Source organism: Gambusia affinis, linkage group LG04 (genome assembly GCF_019740435.1).
Source record: "Gambusia affinis linkage group LG04, SWU_Gaff_1.0, whole genome shotgun sequence".
In the NCBI taxonomy this organism is placed as follows: Eukaryota; Metazoa; Chordata; class Actinopteri; order Cyprinodontiformes; family Poeciliidae; genus Gambusia; species Gambusia affinis.
Window position 1 is genome coordinate 17,062,880 of NC_057871.1, and position 5,384 is coordinate 17,068,263.

Genomic DNA, 5,384 nt, shown 5'->3' on the forward strand with positions numbered 1-5,384 from the left:
CCACAGAAGAAAATCCAACTCCGCCAAATCGGGTCTGCAAACCTAAAACACGGCAGTCCCCTGAGCAAAATGAAGAATTCAATCTCCCTGAACCTGAAAACGAGGAGCTCTATTGGCTTAGAGAACAACCTGTCCCAGAGCCAATCAAATTCACGCGAATTTATGAGATTCCAAAACAGACATGGCCTAAAAACTTACCTATATGTAACAACTTACCTGAATGTGACACTGTACCTGGATGTGAAAACTTACCTGAATGTGACACTGTAACTGGATGTGACAACTTACCTGAATGTGACAACACACCTGAATGTGAAAACCTACCTGAGTTCAACAATGTACTCGATTGTGATGACATTCCTGGCAGTGACCCGGTAGTTCCTTCTGAAGAGAAGTTTGAAGCAGTAGCAAATACTGAGCGTTGACCCATGGTAGTGATTGTAAAAGTGAACCTAACCTACATAGTGAAGGTGTATGCAACCAAAATGTATCAGAGGACAAACCCAACCACCCAAGTCATGAAATCACAAATCCTGTGAGACGTTCAGAGAGACAAACCACTCAACCAAAGAGGCTCCAGTATAGCCAGTTAGGGAACCCACTCATATCCATTGCCCAGTCCCTATTCCATGGCTTAAGCCTTGCTTTTACTAGTGCCTTGATAGAACCTGAACTTGAAACCACTTTTAAGGGTTCCAGCATTCCTGTCATTTCAAAACAACCCATCCCATGCAAAGGGACTTGCATGTTCCAAGGGGGGACAGTGTAACCCAGTGTTTAAAAACACAAGAAAAAAAGAATAATAATAGATGTTAATTCAATTCTACCAAAATAGCTAAAAGGTAATTACGTAAAAAAAAAAAAAAAAAAGTGAAATAGGCCTTTAGTGTTAGCTTCTGTTGGCGGTTTGAGCAGCCAATGGCTGGCGCGGTCTGGTTTCGCGTCGGCCAATGGGGTTGATTGTCCCGCCCCTTTCAACAGCTGGCGGTTGTTTCGTTCGGAGCGCAGCAGACAGGCTTGAGAGCTAACAGCTGACGGTTGCTTCCGCTCAGAACGCTTGAGAACAGCTGACGGTTGCTTCGCTCAGAACGCCTGAGAGCTAACAGCTGACGGTTGCTTCCGCTCAGAACGCTTGAGAACAGCTGACGGTTGCTTCGCTCAGAACGCCTGAGAGCTAACAGCTGACGGTTGTTTCCTTAAAGAGCTAGAAAGAAATTGACAAATCTGGAGGTTGGTAAGGAAATCAATATTAATATAAATTGACTGAATATGTAATTCAAAGTACTAAATTCGTTTTATTAGATCTCGGAGAGTTTCCCCTGTAAACAGCTGAACCCCGAAAAATAGCCGTTGACAGCTCGGAGCATCGGTGAGTCATTGCACGCGCTCGACCGTTGGTTAAGAAAATTTGGTGAAAATTGGCTAAAATACTTATTAAATTATCAAATTTTATATAAAATGAAATGAATTGAAAGATTTTGTATTGTTATTGTTGTGTATGTTGTATTTGTTTTATGTAATTGCATTTTTTTTAAGATTGAATGTATATTATATTTTTTTTACCACATATAAGCTAATCTCTTTAGTTTTACTAATATGTTGGGAAATTTGTATTCTGTTAACTTGTTGTTGTACAACATAAAAAAAAACAGCAGAAGAACTTGAGAAATGATTAATTAAGCTTTAGTGATGCTGGCATCTTATGTGCTAACATGTTTTACTTTGGCCTTGTTATAGGTCAGGTTTTTTTTTGTTTTAGCTTGTTTGATACACTTTTGGCTTGGAGGGCCAAAGATTCCAAGACCCTCTTCTCTTGAACCTGGATGGCGAGCCCCAGCCCAGAGGACCAGGCGCACGGGTAGATAGTGACCCGACTGGTCACCAGCTGAGAGACTGAGACTGAACAATTGACTCATTGGAGACTAAAGTATTCAATTTATTTATTTATTTATTTTTATTTTTAAAGCGCGCAGTATGAGATTCCAAAACAGACATGGCCTAAAAACTTACCTATATGTAACAACTTACCTGAATGTGACACTGTACCTGGATGTGAAAACTTACCTGAATGTGACAACACACCTGAATGTGAAAACCTACCTGAGTTCAACAATGTACTCGATTGTGATGACATTCCTGGCAGTGACCCGGTAGTTCCTTCTGAAGAGAAGTTTGAAGCAGTAGCAAATACTGAACGGTTGACCCATGATAGTGATTGTAAAAGTGAACCTAACCTACATAGTGAAGGTGTATGCAACCAAAATGTATCAGAGGACAAACCCAACCACCCAAGTCATGAAATCACAAATCCTGTGAGACGTTCAGAGAGACAAACCACTCAACCAAAGAGGCTCCAGTATAGCCAGTTAGGGAACCCACTCATATCCATTGCCCAGTCCCTATTCCATGGCTTAAGCCTTGCTTTTACTAGTGCCTTGATAGAACCTGAACTGGAAACCACTTTTAAGGGTTCCAGCATTCCTGTCATTTCAAAACAACCCATCCCATGCAAAGGGACTTGCATGTTCCAAGGGCGAGAAAAGACACAGGAGAGATCCTGTGGTGTGCTTTTTCCATCTCTCTCCCTCACTCACTGGCAAGGCATCTGACATCTTGCGGCAAAAGACAAATTCGGTTTCGCCTGTTAAGTCGTCAGTCAAAGCTTCACAAGACTTTTTTTTTTCCTGATCTCTCTCTCTCATTCTTTTTTTTTTTTTGCCCATGTCTCTTCCCTTTTAGCTGTCTTTGCTTCTTCTTTTTTTTTTTTTTTTTTCCATGGATGCGGCATTGTGAAGGCTGTTTGCACAATTTTCAAACAATAACATTTCACCCACCAGCACCACAGGTTCCCCCTTTTGCCAGAACCCCACAGATGCCAGCATATCCTTCAGAGAGCCTTGAACCGACAACAAACACTAAGCCTTTTTACGGCCGAAGGAAAACAGAGGCACTTTTGCGAGCTGATGTGCAATTAAGCTAAATCTATTAGTGTTGCATGTTTCTCTTAGGCAGGAGCACTGCTGGATTTTCTCAAAGCGATGAACATCTTGGACCAGGTGAACGTAGACAGTTCATGAAGGAAAATAACTCCAAGTAAACTGAATTCAAACCCTAGTTCTGACAAATTAGCACTAACCCCACACTTAGTTCATTCCTTCTAAAACAGAGATTTATTTTATTATTCCAAGTCTTTAAGCTCTGATAATCTTCTTTGAATGCACTACGTGTCCCAGAAAAGATGCATGTACAGGAAATACACTTATCTTAGTTTTCTTTTTAGTGTAAGCAACTAATTTGCTGATCTGCAATCAGTTGTGTGCGTGTCTGTTATCTGACAGACCAACACAAAGTAGTGCCTAACTTTGAAGCGGAGGAAATAATACTTACTCTCAAAGTGTTTTAAAAATAAAATCTGAAAAGTGTGATGCACATTTGTATTCAGCTACTCTGATAGTTAAAAAAACAACAACAACTCCAGAGCAACCAGAAGTCAACCAGTTAGTAATTAACAGTAATTTAATCTCAGCATACAAATAAAGCTGAGTTACAGACAATCAGCGCCCAAGTATAAAGTTTTGGAAAGTTTTAGAGAAGATTAGACAACAATATTACACTAACATCTCACAGAGTACCATCACTTCAAAATGGAAAGCGTATAAAAACCTATTAGGACATGACTGCCTGAGAAGGGAAAAAGTCCAAAGATCCACTGTAACTCTGGAGGTGCTGCAGAGATCCACGGCTCAGGTAGAAAGTACATTTTTCTTCAGAAATTTGTCACAAGCCATGTAAAGAATATTGCAGACATGTGGAAAAAGGTGCTAAAAGCTCAAATGAAATGTTTGACCTACATTTGGTGGACCTCTAACACACTGAGTTTATTAGTGTTAGATTACAATCTCACGGTGGTGGTAGCGTCATAATTTGGGAATGTTATTCATGATCAGAGATGTAAATGCTGGTCAGAGTGCGCAGGAAGGAAGAGGGAGCTTAATACAAGGTAATCCTGGGAGAAAACTTGTTAGAAGCTGTGAAATACTTGAGACTGTGGTAGAAGTTTACATTCCAGTATGAGAACATCGCTAAACACTCAGCCAGATCTGGAAATCCAGTGCAAAGGCTTCGATAAAAGCATTATTTATGTTTTATCATCGCTTCGACCTAAATCAAATTGAGGTTTGTATTTTAGGTAAGACTTAAACATTAACGTGCGGTGCTGCGCTGCAGTACGACTCGGCCGTCTCTTCATGTAACAGTAAATTGCTGCAAGTGAAAGGAGGTTCTGTATATAATTGAGTCACGAGTGCTGAATACAAATCCACGTATGTAAAAAGTTGAAAACCATGATTCATTTTCCAACAACTTCACAGCCATGCACTGTTTTTTTTTTTTAAACCTATAATCCCCAGATTACATTTTTGTTTGCAACGTGACAAAATGTGAAAGAAGACTATTATTTAAACAATTATTTTGAACCAGTATGGCCCTTATCCTAACTGTATGTCATTCTATCTACAATCATTAAAAAAATATATACACAGCCCATAGCTTTCTTATGCAGCATTTCTTTGCAGGCAAACCACTTTCTTCAGATTATTGTCCGTGATGCAGCCTGCCGTGAGAGCCTGCAGCGCTTTAAAACCAACATCCCTTTAGTCCTCTGTCCATCAGCTTGACAGAGAAGCATCAAATCCCGGTTTCTGTAAACCTCTGTAGTCATCTCGCCATCGCTTCTCCTCCTCCTCACCAATGCTGCATACACCGAGAGTGAAGGCAGAACATGAAAGAGAGAATCAAACATGAGGCATCAGAGCCGTCACTGGCGCCTGCAGAATGCAAAGTGTTATCAGCTGAACCTGATCCTCTGGTTCTCCGTCCTTCCCACGGGCAAAGTTATCGTTTCAACTCATGTAGTTGCTTCTCAGCAACTACACAAGCAACAACAATAATGCTGCCTTCACCAACTTCGCGGATGGTATCAGGATGCCGCTGCCAACTGTGAACATAGTCACAAATTGCTACAACAGAAACAGGAGTTCATTTAACTGACTGCGTCTCAGGACATCACTGATCATTCCATTTGAAACAACGATCCTCGTCACAACAGCCCGTCTGAGAGGCAACTAGTTGGTAGTTATACACAGAGAAAGAGGCTTGTGGCAGTTTTGAGACACTAAACACAGTGGCGCTATTGTCACAATAAAGGCGAGGCGTGAGGATGTGGAGAAAGAATACCCAGAAGCCTTGAATACCCCGCTGTCAGTGAAGATGAAAGGACCCCACCAAGCCAAATCACTTTATCAGCCCAAACAGCCTCTCCTATTGTAGGACGCCTCTCAGACGTTGGGTGCTGAGATGTCACACCGCTAATTGAGAGCCACAAT

General features: G+C 41.1%; 1 long non-coding RNA gene across 1 annotated transcript; it reads left to right on the forward strand.

The window, feature by feature from the left end:
• The first annotated feature begins 426 nt into the window (after positions 1-426).
• On the forward strand, positions 427-1,965 carry LOC122830022. The gene is made up of 3 exons (XR_006370471.1): positions 427-1,230; positions 1,303-1,369; positions 1,738-1,965. It is a non-coding gene; the product is annotated as an uncharacterized LOC122830022 (long non-coding RNA).
• Positions 1,966-5,384: the final 3,419 nt, after the last annotated feature.